The following is an 18,342-nucleotide window of genomic DNA, read 5'->3' as shown; positions in this document are numbered from 1 at the left end:
CTGCTGGTGTGAGCAGGGCACTTTTCAGAACAGGGAGGAAGGTGTGGGTACCTGTCTTGCATATATGTGGTTTTCTGGCATCTAACTCAAAACAGTATGTAGCCTAGATTGGCATTTGCTGGATACCACATAGTCTGTTGTCTTTCCAGTGGTGATCAATGTGCCAGGCATGGTCTTAATGTACTTTGTAAGTATTAACTGAATCTTGTAACTGTTGGTGGTAGATACTAATCGTATTAATTGCTAAGTTTATTATTCCCATTTTATGGATGAGAAAGCAGAAGAACAGGGAGTTTGAGTAGCTGGCTAAAGGTCTCAGCAAAGTGGGGCAGAGCTGAAAGTCCCAGGTCCAGGCAGTCTCAGTTGTAGAGTGTCCTGAGCCTCTTTTCGATAATGGTGTGATACCTTTTTGGCTGATTCTGATTGTGTATTTACTGAGGATTAGATATATATTAACTTTTAGATTAATCAGAATATGAGTTAGCCATCAAGAAAGCATAAGTGATAAAAATATACCCTTTTATTATTTCAATTATTCTTTTAAGAGGGTGAGATTGTTGGCAGCTGCTTCTCCCTGCTATTGTGTGTTAATGGCTAGGAGTTAGCGGAGATCAGCTTTAACTAACCTAAAAAGGAAGTGCTAGTGTAGTTGTTTGCTGATTCAGTGTTGGTTTCATACTGTAAGACAAAGCTAATATAACAACCTCAGAGAGCAAAAATAGTGCAGTCACATGAGCCATCAGCCATCGTTTTAAAAAACAGAATTGTGAAACCCACAAGATACAGGTTAAATCTCATTTTCTGGTTGAAAAGAGGGGATGTCAGTAGATCCGATGATTTCTGCCATGACCTGTAACTTTAGAGAACTGATATTTGTCATGCTCTAATGAAGGAGCTCATGCATGCCATTTGGTTTGATTTGGTAAGACACAATCACATTTGACAGCAATTCTCAGAAGATCTCTCTTGGAGTCTAGAAGGTAGGTGTCAGGGTTTTTTTTTTTTTTTTTAAACAAATCTTGTGGCTTTTGTTTTTGTTTTCCCTAGAGCTAGTGTGGCTTTGAAAAATTGTATTAGTAGCTATGTTTATTAAACACTGAACAGTTCATCAGCTGTGTTCCAGAAGCTTCACATGAATTAACTCAATTCTTACCACCAACTTGGGGAGTTTTTGGAGCTCCTATCCACCCTATTTTGTATCTATAGAAACTGAGGTGTCAGAGAGGCCAGTTAACTGGTCCAGGGTGATTCACTGAGTGTGTCTCCAGAATCTTACTTCTAAGCAGTAGCGCTGAGTGTTACAGTGTCCTGCTGGTTTTCAACCTATTGAGATATTACATGTAAGACAACAGAAAGTTTATATTTTTTTCTATTTTTCAAAATTTATCACAGTTTTCTTCTTGTTTATAATGGCTCACCAAATAGCAGAGCTGGGCTCAGCTTTCTGTTTTTTTATCGCTCTAGGCCCCTGCTCAGCCTAATATAACAATTTAGGCTGGTGTTCATTGTTGCCTAGAAGGTAGAGTGCAACCCTTTGTGTTACCTGCAGAAGTCTTTGTGGACTGCTCCCGTCCTCTATTCTCCACCCTCACTGCCTTTCCCTCCATCCTCCTTGACGCATCTTAACACATTGATCACTCTGAAATGCTTGAAGTCCTCCAGTCTGCCGTGTTCGTGGCTTGCTATATCTTTGCAATATTCTTCCTTCTTTCTTTGCTGGGAAAGCTGTTTTTAGTGATTCAAAGCCTGCCTCACAAAGTCACCTCCTCAGTGATGCCTTCTCTGACTCTGCTGCACAGTGAACATCTTTCTATGTGTCCCATTGCTTTTGTCCCATAAAGCACACCACACTGAAGAGGTGCAGTTGTCTCTTTCTAGTCCATTGTGACTTTCTTGAGGACAGGAGCTATGCTTTCCTTACCAAATGCTACCTAAGAGTTGCATAAAAGCAGTGAGGTAGTGAGGATAGTGGATATTAGGAAATGATGTGAGGTTATTTACTCAGTTAATTTTTGACTTTATATCCTGTCCTGGGAGCAGAAGGTTGTCTAATTTTTGGAAAATAAATTATATACTGTGACCTGCTATTGTATAGTGTGACCTGATGTTCCATCATCCTGTATAAATATAGAATACACAAAGAAGCTTAGATGGAGCTGTACAAATACCACTTGAGGTAACTTTGAAATAAGTGTTTTATCACTGAACTATTTACAGAAACAAAAATGTGAGACTTGATGGGCCAAAATAATTGTTGTTAGGCTAGGTTAGCAGCTAAACCTGGCTGAAGTAAGACCTGGTTCATATTCCAAGATTTCCGGGGTCATCAGCACTAGGTATTGAGTCCTGACTGCTGGGTACTAGTAGTGACTACCATGCAAAGGACATCCCTGTATCCCTGATGATTCAGTCTAGTATGGACAACAGGTATCCAGCAAGGAGTCAGATAAATAACTGTAAGTGGCATAGGCTGCTTGCATTTCAAAGTGAGAAATATATGAGTAACAGCAAATACATTGAACTGAACCATCTGAAATCATTGATATTTGGTTAGTTTTGACTTACAAAAATAGTAATGTATTAACATTGATCATCTGATGTTGCCTTAGCACAAGGCAATAAGAAAAGCCACTTCTCTTTTTGAATCCACTTAAAACTTGATGCTTTGTAATAGTGAGGTTTGAGTTATACCCACTGTATTTCTAGAATAACTCCTTGAAGTTCCTTTCTGTCCTCTAAGGTCATTTAGGTGGTATATTGAGGTTCTTCTTCACCACTGCAGAGGGGAGGATGGGTAAGGAAAACCATGTGTTGGTGGTTCTCTATGAGTAGCATAGCAGGCTGTTGGGCACTGGAGATCTGCTTAGGCCTGAGCAGGGAAGCATTTCTCAGAATGGCCAAGCATTCTGCAGTGTGTATTTTATTTATTAATTCATGTAATAACAATATTACTAGACAAAATTATACATATTTATGGGATGCCATGTGATTTTTTTATACATGTGCACATTAAATAATCTATAGCCAGGGTGAATATAGCTGTCTCCTCAAGCTTTTCATATTTCTTTGTAGTAAAAATATTCATTTTCTCATTCTTTTCTTCTTGATACATAATATAAAGTATATGAATGTTATGTATCATCACGCTACTGTGCTTTAGAAGTCTAGAACTTCTTACTTCTAGCCAATATTACTGAATATATACCAATCAAATTTCCTCAACCCACCTCTCCACTTCTCTTCCAGCCTCTTATCTGTATACATTTTAGCATAAGTACACATTTTAACTTCTATGAGATAACTTTAAAAAAAATGTATGTTGGGCCCGGCGCGGTGGCGCAAGTGGTTAAAGGTCCTCGCCTTGCACGCCCGGGATCCCATATGGGCGCCGGTTCTGGTCCCGGCAGCCCCGCTTCCCTTCCAGCTCCCTGCCTGTGGCCTGGGAAGGCAGTCGAGGACAGCCCAAAGCTTTGGGACCCTGCACCCGTGTGGGAGACCCGGAAGAGGCTCCTGGCTTTGGATCGGCATAGTATCGGCCCGTTGCGCTCACTTGGGGAGTGAATCATTGGACGGAAGATCTTCCTCTCTGTCTCTCCTCTCTGTATATCCGCCTTTCCAATGAAAAAATAATAAAAATAAATCTTTAAAAAAAAATGTATGTTGAGTGAAAACACGTAGTACTTGGCTTTCTATTTTTGGCTTGTTTCACTTAATGTAAGTCAATGATGGCTTCCAGTTTCATTTCTTGCAAATGACCAGATTTCATTATTTTTAATGGTCAAATAGTATTCCATTGTATAGATGTACCATATTTTCCTTATTTATTAGTGGATGGGTTCTCAGCTTTTTCTATCTCATCACTCTTGTGAATAGTGCTGCACTAAACATGAGAGCTCTGGTGTCTCTTTCAAGGACTGATTTAATTTTGGGTACATGTGTATATACTCGTAGTGGGATTGTTAGGTCATATTTGGTCATGTTATGGTTCAGTTTTTGCTGTTTTTTTCCCCTAAGTGTTTATTTTATTGTATTGATTTGGAAGGCAGAGAGGGCGAGAGACAGATTATCTGTTAGTTTACTCCCTTAAATTCCTTTTATTTATTTGAAAGGCAGAGTTACACAGAGAGAGAGACAGAGAGAGAGAGGGAGATATGGAGTTATTTTTCATCAGTTGGCTTGCTTCCCAAATGACTGCAATAGCTGGGACTAGGTCAGTCTGAAGCTAGGAGCCAGGAGCCATGAACCAGGAGCTTCTTTACGTCTCCCACATGGGTGGAAAGGCCATTTTCTGCTGCTTTTCCCAGGTCTTTAGCCAAAGGTGTGTCAGAAGGGAGCAGGTGGGACATGAACTGGTACGCAATTGGGATGCTGGTGTATTGCATGCATGCCTCAATGCCAGCCCTTACTCCCCCTGGATTTTTACAAAGTAGCCAGGGGGTCACCATCACGAATGGCAAGGACTCAAGCACTTGAGCCATCATCTGCTAACTCTCAGGAAATGCATTAACAGGAGGCTGAGCCAGAAGCAGAGCCAGGACTCAATTCCAGGTCCTTTGATATGAGATGCAGGCTGTACAAGTGGCTGATTAATGTGCTGTGCCACAACCCCGTCATGGTTTTATAGTGCTTTGGATACCCTCCATGTTCTTTCCTATGGCTATACTAATTTTTTTCTAATTTTTCACATTTTATTATTATTGCTATCATTTTACGATACAGTTCCATATTCCCTTATCCCCTCCCCAATTCCCTCTCCCCCGTTCCTTTATATCATTATTAACATATAGTTCTTCATACTCAGTCATATGTTCATCATTGCGGGCATGGACAATGGCAGAGAGTCCAGAATCCTATTGTCAAAATATAATATAAACAGTTTCAGTGTAAGTCCATCTTTGTCTGGAAACAGAGATGCCGACCACACTGCATCCTCACATCTGGTTGTTAGTCTCCATTACATAACTACTGTACATTCCCTTAAATGAAAAGTCATGATACAAAATCAACAATAGAAAGAAAAATAGAAATTTACAATGCCATGAAGTTAAATGACATGTTACTAGATATGACAGTCTCCATTACACAACTACTTTACCTTCCCTTAAATGAAGAGCCACAAAACAAAATCAACTTCCGGAAGAAAAAAGAAATTAACGACACCAAGAAGTTAAACAACATGCTTTTAAATGTCCAACGTGTAGCTGAAGAAGTGAAAATCAAGAACCTTCTTGAGGAAAATGATGCCACTGCATGATCTACGAGTCATTGAATGATTTAATCAGAAGAAAGTTTTTTGAAGAGATGAAACCAACAGAAAACAACAAAACCCATGTGATATAGTTTCCGCTGATCTTTGTTGGAGTGTGTCTCCTCCCAACAATAAACAGATGGGTTTTGTTTTTTAATCCAGTCTACTAATCTATGATGTTTGATTGAGCTTAAGCCATTTACATTCAGAGTTTAATATGTATGGGTGGTACTTTGGTCCTGTCATTTTAGGAATGGGTTGTTCATTGATTTAGTCTTCTGTTGTCATTTTACTGGGATGTTCTTCCCGTTTGCCTTTGGTTTTGGTAGGTGCTATTCCTCTTCTCTGTCAAGAGAACATCTTGAAGTATCATTTCTAGAGCAGGTTTGGAAGAGGCAAATTCTTTTAGCTTTTCTTTACTCTGGAAGAATTTTATTTCATTTTCAAAGATGAAAGAAAGCTTTGCAGGGTATGTTATCCTAGGCCGACAATTTTTTTCTTTTAGAATCTGGAATATGTCACTCCATTCTCTTCTTGCCTGTAGAGTTTCCTGTGAGAGATCTCCTGTGAGCTTAATTGGCTTTCCTTTATATGTCAATTGATGTTTTTCACGTGCACATTTAAGGATCTTTTCCTTATGTTCAATTGAAGAGAGCTTGATGATCATATGTCGTGGGGAAGATCACTTTAGATCAAGCCTGTTGGGAGTTCTGTGTCCCTCCTGGATCTTGTTTCCCAATTCTTTCTCCAGATTAGGGAAATTTTCCTTGATTATTTCATTAAATACATTTGCAAACTCAGCTTCTCTTTCTGCACCTTCCGGGACTCCCATAACTCTTATATTTGGCCTCTTAATAGTGTCTTTCAATTCTTGAATACTTTTTTTGGCCTGATCCAGCTCTGCTTCCAGCTTTTTGTTTGCTTCCCCCTGGTGACAGGAGATATCTGCCAATTCTGAGATTTTTTCTTCTGCTTGCTTCATTCTATTTTGGAGACTTTCCACTGTACTTGTAATTTGCTCTATTGTGTTCTTAATTTCTGATATACCAGCCTGGATTTCCTTTACTGCTTCCTTAAATTCTTTGAACTCTTGCATTAACTTCTCATTTTTGAGCAGAATCTTTAAAATGAGTCTTATGGATTCTGTGTCCCCCATTTTCTCAATGTCTTCCTCAGTTAACTCTGAGGTTGGCATAGGGTTTTGCTACTTTGCAGGGGAGTTTTCAGTAATATTCATTGTGCCTTTGTCTCTTCTTTTGCTCTTGATCATTGTACTTCTGGTTAGCAGAGTCTTCTTCTTGGGGCAGGTTTCTAAGCTGTGTCACCCACAGGTCTACAATGCGATTTTACTTATTGCAGTTGGTACACAACTTTTTGCTTGCAGCCACTTGTGTCACAACCTCCAGTGAGTTCCAGGTCTGGCTTCTTATGTCAGATATCCACCGTGGTCTCCACAGCCCAGCTCTTGGCTAACCACTCTCCACCTCCTGTGATACCATGCTGAGGCTGCACTGTTGTCTCTGCAACCTGTCTCCCTCTTCTGGTTGGAGTGGGTTCCAGGATTAAAGAGACACCAGGTGTCCTATCTAGTTAGGTTGTTGGTGGCGCTGATGTTGTCGGAACTTGTTGGATGCTAGGTCTGGGTGCCACACGGACCTGTTTTGACCGGTACGATGCCACAGTCGGTATTATTTTCCTGCGGGACGTCAGCGAGTTCTTGCGAGCTCAGCCCATGTGCAGTTCACTGTTGCCCCCTGCAGTCCCAAAGCTTTTGTCACAGTGCGCAAATGGCGCCCCCCGTGCTACCTCAACAGTTCTTGATCTGCTGGCTGACAGATCCGAGGGTTACCCAGACCTGCCCTGGATGGAACCCGTATAATGCCACGTCGTTGCAGTTCACCGAGTCAGAAATGAGCTCACTCCCTCTCAGAGCATGCTCAGTCCTTTCCCTTGCCCTTTCCTCCTTAGGCAAAATGGCGCCCAATTCAGCTCTAGGGGGCTGACTGGGCTATGAAATCCTTGCTGTTCTTGCACTGCCCGCCTGGGACCTGCTGCTCTGTCTCTGCTCCTGGTCAAATCAAATGGACCAGCAGGACAGACAGTTCCCCGTCTGGGTTCATCTCCCAAGCTCCCAGTGAAAGTCCCTTCCCACCTGGTTGCTGGTGGAGTTCTGGCTGCTGGTGGAGTTTAGATCGCCGTGCTGGAATATCATTCACTGCAACACCACACTGCTGTGCCCTCTACTTTCCTGTGTCTGTCAGTCTCCAGGTACCCCTCTGCTATTGTTCTGTCCTTTCATATTTCCTGAAATATGTCCTCTCTGCTTTATTCTGGTTAAATGCTTCTCCGTCCGTTTAAACATGTCCTTACCCTATTCCGCCATCTTGATTCCCCTGGCTATACTAATTTATACTCACCAGCAGTTGCCCCTTTTTCCCACACAGTGTTTATTATTTGTCTTTTTGTAATCCTGGTGTAACTGGAGCAGCATAATGGCTCATTGTGAGTTCAGTTTGCATTTCCCTGAGGATTAGTGATGTTGAGGTGTTTTTTTTTTTTTTTCATGTGCTTTTTGGCTATGTGTATGGCTTCCTTCGAGAAATGTCTTTTTAGAGCTGTTTCCCAATTCAATTTTTAAAGTTTATTTATTTGGAAGAGAAAGAGAAGGGGAGAGATGAAGACCCCCTTCATCCACTGGTTCATTTTCCAAATGCCTGCAACATCCAGGGCAGAACTGCTGAGCCAGGCCGAAGCCAGGAGCGTCTTCCTGGTCTCCCACACGGGAGCAGAGTCCCAAAGCTTTGGGCCGTCCTTGACTGCTTTCCCAGGCCATAAGCAGGGAGCTGGAAGGGAAGTGGAGCTGCTGGAATTAGAACCGGTGCCCACATGGGATCCTGGCGCATTCAAGGCAAGGACTCTAGCCGCTAGGCCACTGCGCCAGGCCCATGAAGTATTTTTCTTAAACTTTTTACTATGGAACATTTCACATACTCTTAAGAATAGACATAAGGATAGAACAGTGAACCTTATTTACCTGTCACCCAGACAGATAACCCTGGGCCAATTCCTCAGTCTATGAGATACGTGCAGAGTCCCTCCCATTAGCTTTATCTTATAAAAGTCACTTCTTTAAACAAATATGTAGCAGGGTTGTTCTTGTGGTGTAGCGGGTTAAGCCACCACCTGTGGTGCTGGCATCCATATGGTGCCGATTCAAGACCTGGCTTCTAATTCTTCTGATCTAGCTTCCTGCAGCAGAGGATGGCCTAAGTACTTGGGCCCTTGCTCCATGCTGGAGGCCCAGAAGAAGCTTCTGGCGTTGGCCTGGCTCAGTCCTGGCTTTTGTGGCCATCTGAGATCTCTCTGTAACTCTGATTTTCAAAATAAGTAATATAAGTCATTTCATGAAGAATATTTATTTGTTTATTTTACTTCTTATTTATTATTATTATAATTTTATGATACAGTTCCATATGTCCTGGGATTTTCCTTACCCTTTTCCAAAGTCTCATCTTCCATACCAAGTTTCCCTACATTGTTACTATAGTATAGTACTGCATTAACAGTCATGTGTCCAACATTGTGAGCATGGACAATGGCAGAAAATCCCACATCCTATTGTCAAGATATAGTAAACAATTCATTGGGAATCCATCTTTGATCTGGAAGTAGAGATGCATATCGCATTGTGTCCTCACATCTGGATATAATAATCTCCATTACACAGTTACTATGTATCATCTTAAATGAAAAGCCATAATACAAAATCAACAACAGGAAGAAAAATAGAAATTCACAGTGCCATGACGTTAAATAACATGGTGCTGGGTATGATAGTCTCCATTATACAGTTACTGTACACATCCTAAATGAAAAGCCACAAAACAAAATCAACAACAGGAAGAAAAAAAGAAATTAACAGTGCCATGAAGTTAAATAACATGCTACTGAATGACTACTGTACTATTAAAGAAATAAAAAAGAAAATCAAGAACCTTCTTGAAGAAAATGATGCTGCTGCATGACCTAGGAATCATCGAAGAATTTAATATAAGGAGAAAAACTGTTTTGAAGAAATGAAAAGAAAAACAAAAACATCAGAATCCATGAGATATAGTTTCTGCTGATCTTTGTTGGTGAGATATGTCTCCTGTAGGTAACAAACAGATGGATTTTGTGTTTTTAATCCAGTCTACTAATTTATGACACTTGGTTGATGAATTTAATCCATTTACATTCAGGGTTAATATAAATGGGTGATAATTTGGTCCCATCATTTTAGCGATGGGTTATTCGTTGATTTAGTCTTCTGTTATTTTTGCCTTTGATTTTGGTGGGTGCTATTCCTCTTCTCTGTCAAGAGAACATCATTAAGTATCCTTTATGGGGCAGGTTTGGAAGAGGCATATTCTTTTACCTTTTCTTAACTGTGGAAGAATTTTATTTTCTTTTCAAAGACAAAGGAAAGCTTTGCTAGCAGAATCTCTGAATTTGAAGATATTTATTGTCACCAAGGGTAAATAAACAAAAAACTGGAAGCAGAGCTGGGTCAAGCTATAAAAAACATTCAAGAATTGAAAGACACTATTGAAAGGCCAAATATAAGAGTTGCGGGAGTTGAGACACTTCTGGAAGATAACGCCGTGATGGCCGCTCAGGGAGAGCCATAATTGCAGTTCAAACTGGTGCTGGTCGGTGACAGCGGCATTGGGAAGACGACCTTCATGAAGTGCCACCTGACCAGCAAGTTCGAGAAAAGGTATGTAGCCTCGCTGGGCGTCGAGGTGCACCCTCTCGTGTTCCACACCAACCGGGGAACCATCAAGTTCAACGTGTGGGACACAGCTGGCCAGGAGAAGTTCGGCGGCCTACGGGACGGCTACTACATCAAAGCCCATTGTGCCATCATCATGTTTGATGTGACATCCAGAGTGACCTATAAGAACGTGCCCAACTGGCACAGAGAACTGGTGTGAGTGTGTGAGAACATCCCCATTGTGCTGTGTGGCAACAAGGTGGATATCAAGGACAGGAAAGTGAAGGCAAAATGCATTGTCTTCCACTGAAAGAAAAATCTCCAGTGCTATGACATTTCTGCCAAAAGGAACTACAACTTTGAGAAGCCCTCTGGCTTGCTAGGAAGCTCATTGGAGACCCCAACCTGGAATTTGTTGCCATGCCTGCTCTCGCCCCGCCAGAGGTGGTGATAGACCCGGCATTGGCAGCGCAGTATGAGCACAACCTTGAGAGTGCTCAGACAAATACACTCCCGGATGAGGATGACGACCTGTGAGGAAGCAAAGCTGGAGCCTGGTGTCAGAAGTCTAGTTTTGTAGACAACTGTCCTGTGATGTCAAAGGGGCGAGTGGGCAATCTTCTTGTCTAGCTAAGTAGAACATGCACGTCATCTGTGGGATGCTGGAGATGAATGGGCTTGGAGTGAATGTGGCAGTTAACACCCTCGTCTGTTGGACCTGCATGTTTAGCTGTTGGGAATGCAGTGGTTTTTCTTCTCAAGTTTCCAAAACAGGACTGCTAACAGTCACATCACAATATTCAATGGAGAAATATTGTTTGTTACTGTCATTCCCATTCCTTTTCATTTAGAATCAGAATAAAGTTGTATTTCAAATATCTAAGCTAAAACAAAGAAAGAAAAGAAAAAGAGTTATGGGAGTCCCAGAAAGTGCAGAAAGAGAAACTGGTTTAGAAATGTATTTAATGAAATAATAAATGAAAAATTTCCTCAATCTAAAGAAAGAATTAGGAAATAACATCCAGGAGAGGCACAGAACTCCCAACAGGCTTGACCGAAAGCAATCTTCACCAAGACACATGGTCATCAAGCTTTCTCCAATCGAACATAAGGAAGAGATCCTTAAATGTGCACGTGAAAAAAAATAAAAGACATATGAAAGAATGGCATTTAAATTTACAGAAGGTGGGCCCGGCGCGATAGCGTGATGGTTAAGGTCCTGTCAGTAAATGCACCCATCTGAGCACCGGTTCAAATTCCAGCAGCTCCAGTTTCTATCCAGCTCCCTGCTTGTGGCCTGGGAAAGCAGTTGAGACGGCCCAAAGCCTTGGGACCCTGCACCCATGTGGGAAACCTGGAAGAAATTCCTGGATCCTGGCTTCGGATTGGCACAACACCGACCGTTGTGGTCACTTGGGGAGTGAACTATTGGATGGAAGATCTTCCTCTCTGTCTCTCCTCCTCTCTGTACATCTGCCTTTCCAATAAAATAAATAAATCTTTAAAAAAAAAAATTCACAGAAGGCCTCTCATAAGAACCTCCATAGCCCAGAAGAGAATGTAGCGACATATTCCAGATTCCAAAAGCAAAAAATTGTCAGCCTAGGATACTGTATTTTAAAGCATAACATATCTTAAAGCATAACATTCATAGCAAATGAATGAAACAGCTACTTCTGTGACACATTGAAACTAGAATCAGGGAAACTCCATCTAGATCTCCCACATGGGTGGGCAGGGGCCCAAGTACTTGGGTCATCTTTGCAGGTGCATTAGCAGAAAGTTAGATGGGAGGTGGAGAGGCTGGAAGAACTTGCATTCTGATATGGGATACCAGTGATACAAGAGGCAGCTTAATGTGCTACATGACAATGCTGTTCTCAGACATCACATCATTTCTTTCCTATCTCTGAAAGTCGATGAATCCCCACTTGAGCGGAACCATGATACTATCTGAGCTTCTGAATACAAAAACCAGACTTCCTTGATGTCATCAGATACCCAGGCAAAAGAAATAGGTTTAAAAATAATTTTATGTTAGAACCTTGTCAAATGATAGGTTGCATTACAGAAGTTCCTTATAAATTAATCATTTGCAATGCCAGTGGAATGAATATTCCTGTACAGATTGTAGTAAAAGCAATGACTGGCATCCATTGGCCTTACAGATACCCATGGAACACATTGAGGCAATTTTATGCATTTCTGTTTGAGTATCCTCTAGAGACCTGGCTTTACAACACACATTTTCTTCTCCATGTCTCTACTTGTTCACTCGTAAGCATTGTTACTACCTTCCTTTCCCTGCCTGCTCCTTCTATTCCCCCTAGACCAAGCAAAGGGAATTCATGGGAAAAACGCAGAAGGGTTGTTGCTATCTTGGTGGTAGGGAGTAGTCCAGGGAAGCCATCATGATAGGCAGGCCACTATATTAGAGGTACTTAGGGAATTAACTGCAGTGTAATCTTTGTAATGCTGATGAGAGAGCTGGAGAAATACCCAGGGTCCAGTAGTCTCTTATCTGATATTCTGCTTAAGCCATGTTCATTTCAATTTGAAGTAATTTAGATTTCAATTTCTGCTTAGGTACCTGCCCCTGTACCCTCTGCTAACATCAGAGAAGCAGAGGCAGAACTGGCCAGGTGTGGCATGGTGGAGGCCACATTCCTGAGAGGTCAGGAGGACTTTGTCTTCTTCCAGAAACCCAGCCCAGGGTGAGGCTGTAGGGGGAATCCCACTCGCCGGACTGCCCTTGATGTGGATGGTCTCTTCGCAGTCCTCCCTGCAGGGCGGGGGTGGGTATCAGATCTCTGTTCGTGCTGCAATTGTAGGTTCCATGTGAAGCTGCCACTTATGCTGCCATTTTGCATTTGGGTTATGAGTGGCTGACACAATCTTCCTCTCCTGGAGATTAGGTTTTCTGTCTTGGCCATTTTGCTGACAGTAACTCTCAATGGCAATCAGCAAAGCTTATCTCCTTCAAGTTTCTCTTGATAAAAGATGGTGCTATGTGATTCTAGTTATTTCTGCTTTTCTGAAGTTGAAGTTAAGAGCCATGAACTCTGGAATTGGCTGTTGAAGTCTTAAAAACACTTGTGCATACACATATGCACTCTCAAACACACCCACACATGCATACACACACTGTCTCTTTCAAGAAGGGAAGTACAAGTGCAGACACAAACTCATGCACACGTGCATTGCCTCTCTCAACATGCTTATGCAAATATGCTATCTCTTCAACACTTGAGTACACATGTGCACATGCACATTCATGGACAAGACACTCAAGTACTATAGAATCAAACTTTTATTGGGCAATGTTAACCATAAAAACCCAAGAACCAAAATCTAGGCTGAAGAGGTTTTTTTTCTTTTCTTTTTTCTTTTCTATCTTCCCTTCCTCTTTGCCTTCCTTTCTTTCTTTAAGTGAAGGTCTTTGCAGTGAGATATCCAAGGGTTCCCATCTCCTGTGACTGAGGAGGAGTCCCTGACGTAAGTGGGGTCGACTTCTCAGAGGTGCAATGGGATAATTACTGTGGTAATTGGAGATTGACAGGACATTTGTGTATAGTTGATGTATATTAGAAGGCTGCATGTGTGGAAGGCTGTGAGATGGTAGCAAATGTTGCCAATGTAAGTGTTAACTTTTGACCAACTTTGCAATTGAAATCTGAGTTATGGAAGATGCTCTGATTTAGTCTATTTAAGTTCACCCCAGGAAATCATTTTGGACCCTTGGGGTTTGATTCAGAGGTCAACTTCCACCACTGAGTTCATTGTATGCTCATCGTCCCTGGAGTTCCTTTGCACCAAGTGTGGGCTGAAAATGTGTGCTGGTAGCAGGATTGTCTCCAGAATCCAAATGCCATGGCAAATCTATTTCTATTTCTGCATTTTCTATTTCCTATCAATAAGGGTTGCAACTTGATGGGATAGGAGAAATTAGGCATTTGGAATTTGTACAGGAATGTTTTTCTCCTAGGAGAGGGGAGGGGATTTCTATTGAATGTGCATCTGTGGATGAAGCCATGGATGAAAGTTAGTAATTCCAGTGCATTCTTAACACACACTGTGGAGGAATGTGGAATCTTTAAAAAAATGTGTAGAAGTGTAGATTATGAAAAACTATAAGAAATTTCAAATAATTTTTACACCAAAATAAATTTTTAATTCCATGAATTTTTGGAATTCCCGCTGACATTGATGGGTAGAAAATTTAAAAATCCAAGTAATGCTAGTGTTATAAATAAATGGATAATTTAATCCAGGGTCACTCAAATATCAGCCGTTGTATGTACTGCATATGTATCTTTTCCATGTATACTCATAAGTGTCCTCTGCAAAGTGACTATTGTGTTAGTGTTTTTGTTTAAATATTTTAATATTTTTCTTCAAGCTTACTTCAACAGGAAACTGTATCACTTAATAATTGAGAATCTATCAATAAAAGGTAATCCTGAAACTATATATATATATATATAAAATTAAGATTTTTAATTCTACCTAAAACCACTTCAGTGACCTCCTTTGTACACCTTGGGCTATACAGATTTAGTATAGATTTTTTTTTTACTAGTAAAGAATGTGAGGTGGTATTTCCATGTTTTTGCTATTTTAAAAAGAAAAATGGATAAAGAAATGGAGGTACATCTCCTCTATGTAGTCAACCATTAAAAAGAATGGACTTCTTCCATTTACAACAATATTGTCCCAACTAAGAGACCATTATGCTCAGTGAAATAAGCCAATCCCAAATGGGAAAATATCATATGGTCTCTCTGATATAAGGAAACCTTCAGTCAAAATACACGATCAATAGATATATAAGTAAACATGTATGTATATGTATTCATCTAGAAACTGTTAAATATATCTTGACAATAGCATGCGGGACTCTGTACCATTGTCTGTTCCTACAATGTCATAATACACTTAAGTAGCAGAATGCTGGACTTGTGACCATTGCTTAAGGACTATACTATTGTAAAATCTAGGGGAAAACATTTGCAGGGGAGGATAATTGAAAAGAGTGGGGACGGGAATCCCTGAGCCTATGGAACTTTATCATGAAAAATTAAAATAAAAAATAATAATGTGAGGTATTCATTATCTGAGGTATGGGGACTTCTTCATCTAGAATGTATGTGTATTATCCAAGGTTGCTAACTACTGTCACATATTCTACCTGCAAACTCAGTGCCTTAAAATCACAGCACATTTCCTTCTTGCTTACATTATATATGCTGCCTTCCATATAGTGATTCAGAAATCCAGGTCTCTTCCATCTAGTGTCTCCACTATCTTCAGAATCTTCCACTGGATCTTGTGAGGGAGGCAGAGGAAAAGATAGGACATGGACATGGTGGCAGAGGTTGGAGAGAACAGAAAATAAGGTCATCTCACTTTTTCCTGTGGCTGGAGCTTAGTCTTTTGGCCCCACTTAAGATTGTGAGAGATAAGGAAATGCAGTGGGTCCCAGGCCTTGAAGCTCAGGACCTCTGGTTCTCAGTCCTTTGGCATGAGACTGGAAGCCTCACTGCTGGCCAGTTCTCAGATCTTCAGGCTTGGACTGAGTCATGCCCTATCTTGCTCGCCTGGGTCTCCAGATTGCTGAGGGCAGATTGTGGGAGTTTTTAGTCTATGTGATCATGTGAAGTCTCTGCCAGAACTAATCTTCATCTGCATCTCTATCCTGTTGGTTGTTTCTCCTGACTAATACAAATTCACGCCCTATATGAGAGTCTTTACTATTTATTCCTGTTGTAACTTGTGGGCTTGTCAGGAAACCAACCAGTGGAGAGGTTATGGGGTCAGCTAAGGCCTGTAGGGGGTTCAAGAACTCAATCCATGTCTCAGTGGGTAGCAAAAACCCAACTGCTTGAGTCATCCCAGGATCTGCATTAGCAGGCTGCTACAGGCAGCAAGCAGTAGGGATGGGAGTTGGTCCAAACACTCCAATATGGGATGGAAGTGTCCCAACAAGTGTGTTAACTATTCAGCCAAATGCCCATCCCGGTGATCATGATTGGAATCAGGTCCAGAATTCCAGTTCTGAATTCTTTAAGTTCAACCTGAGTAATTTTCATTGCTTCCCTTGGTGACAATTCATTTTATTTTATAAAGATTTATTTTTATTTGAAAGTGTTCTAGAAAGAAGGAAACACACACATACACACACACATGGGGGCGGGATGAGAAAGAGAGGGGGGAGTGGAAATATCCTCCATCTGTTGGTTCACTTTCCAAATAGCTGCAGTGACCTGAGCCGGGCTGCTCCAGAGCCAGGAGCCAGACGGTTCCTCCTGGTTTCCCGTGTGAGTACAGGGGCCCATGGACTCAAGCCATTTTCTGCTGTTTTCCTAGATGGTTAGCAGGGAGATGGATTGAAAGTAAAGCAACTGGGCCATGAACTGGCACCCACATGGATGCTGGCACTGCAAGTGTAGGTTTAATTTACAACACCACAACATTGGCATGACAATTCATTTTTAATTAATTTGTAAATTTACTTGGTCTTTCAGCTGATCATATTCATTAGATTTATAATATTTTCAAGTTGGCAAGGCACAGATATCAAAGAACCAGGATTGAGATTAAAAACATACAGAATCCTTTGCTCCTAAGGAATTTACAGTTAGGCACTTGCCAAGGTTAAGAGATTAATGATAATATTTATGGTGAAAGTTCCCATGGACCAATGCTAAATGGCTAAAGAGTGGAGGCAAATGCTTGAGGCCAAACTTGAGAAGAATCATGGCTCTGTCAGTAACTGTTCCATGTGCTGAATCCTTTAGCATTCCCAAGCCTTTCCTTCCTTAGCCCTGTCTGAGATGTGACTAGATGGCTGGATTAAGATACTACTGGAAAGGCAGAATTATCTTCAGGCATAAAGAAAATGCATTTTTGACTGCCTCCCAGTGGTTTTAAACCTGCTGTTTGAAGTCACTCACCATTTTATAGCCATGCCTCTTCAGACCTGACCCCCCTTTTATTTTCCTTGTCAAGGACCATGGCACCAGTGGTCATTGGTCCCTCAAATTCATGTTCTCTGAGCTTTCCCAACATCTTCTCCGCCCTTTACAACATTCCTTCCTTCCTCATTTATGTAAGAAGCAGAGAAAAAAAGAGAGTGAGTGAGAATGAGAACAGGCCTCCTCCCCAGTGGTCTGCAATGCAGCAGCTGGGAGCCAGAGACTTGGCGAGGTCTGCTCTGTGGGTGTCAGGAATCCCATCAACTCAGCCATCACTGCTGTCTCCTGGGGTCTGCGGAAGCTGGAGCAAGGAGCTGGGGCCAGGTATCAAATCTAGGTTGTCTGATGTGGGATGCAGGTGGCCCAACTGCTGAACTGCTAGGCCAGGTGCCCACCTTCCATCTCTGTGTGAATTCCTTTATCTTAGTGCTCACAGCATTTTCCTGCTTTCCTCCCTCTACTTGCTGCCCCGTCTGGTTCAGAACCTCATTTTCTCTCATCTGCACTGTTGAGGTAGTCTCCTAGCACCTTTCCTGCCCTCCAAGTCCACCTGTTTATACACTGCCACCGGTGGTCTTCTCCAAAGCATCCCTGAGTCCTGCACTCCCCGCTTATCACTTAGACCCTCGATCTGCTAAGTTGACCATGGAGGTCCCTTTCCCATCTGGCCTTGACCTTACACTTCCACTGAACCACCATGAACTATAGCCACAGTGAACGCCTTTTTTGGTCCCCAAATACACAACCTGTTTTTTTGTTGTTATTGTTGTTTGTTTGCTTTGTTTTGTTTTTGTGCCTGGAGTGCTCTTCACTTTCTCTACAGTGAAACTCCTACATCCTTTGAAAACTGAATGAAAAAGGTCACTTCCTCCCTCTAACTTCCCAAACTGTTTCTGGCCCTACCACAAAAGAACATTCCATTATCACTTGAGATCATGACTTTTCACTTCTTCCCCCTACACCCACCAAATGATTGTGAAATCCTGAAGGGTCCACTTGCCTGCCTTGCATGACTTTGAATTTTAGCACACAGCATGTCACTTGGTGCCTGGTTGATGGTCTGTCAGTGTTTGTTGGCAAAATAGCTAAAATAACGAAAGAACAACTTAGATTTCAATCTTTATCTGTTAGTTTCATAGAAAGATATCTGGATACATAACTCCAAATTATAGTTTTATACATTTAGATATTATATCTCAGGAAGTGTGAATTTAGTGGGAGCTATTCAACCCCATATATATATATATATATATCCTGGTATATATATGCAATTTCAAAATTTTCTGTATAGATTAACTCCTATCTAAAAGCTGCCTTTGGTGGCCAAGGCATGTGGCTGGTGGAGATGGGCATTTGGGACACAG

The 18,342-nt window shown here is 41.5% G+C and overlaps 1 protein-coding gene and 1 pseudogene across 4 annotated transcripts in view; both read left to right on the top strand.

Moving 5' to 3' along the window:
• Positions 1 to 18,342, top strand: part of TEC (tec protein tyrosine kinase) — a 110,459-nt gene that overhangs the window by 60,002 nt on the left and 32,115 nt on the right. The gene's annotated exons all lie outside the window — the stretch shown is intronic.
• On the top strand, positions 9,809 to 10,887 carry LOC121146815 (annotated as a pseudogene).

The sequence above is a fragment of the Ochotona curzoniae genome, unplaced genomic scaffold (genome assembly GCF_017591425.1).
Source record: "Ochotona curzoniae isolate NIBS_2020 unplaced genomic scaffold, NIBS_Ocur_1.0 scaffold_4505, whole genome shotgun sequence".
In the NCBI taxonomy this organism is placed as follows: Eukaryota; Metazoa; Chordata; class Mammalia; order Lagomorpha; family Ochotonidae; genus Ochotona; species Ochotona curzoniae.
Note: the sequence above shows the minus strand (reverse complement) of the source record. Positions and strands in the feature narration are given on the sequence as shown.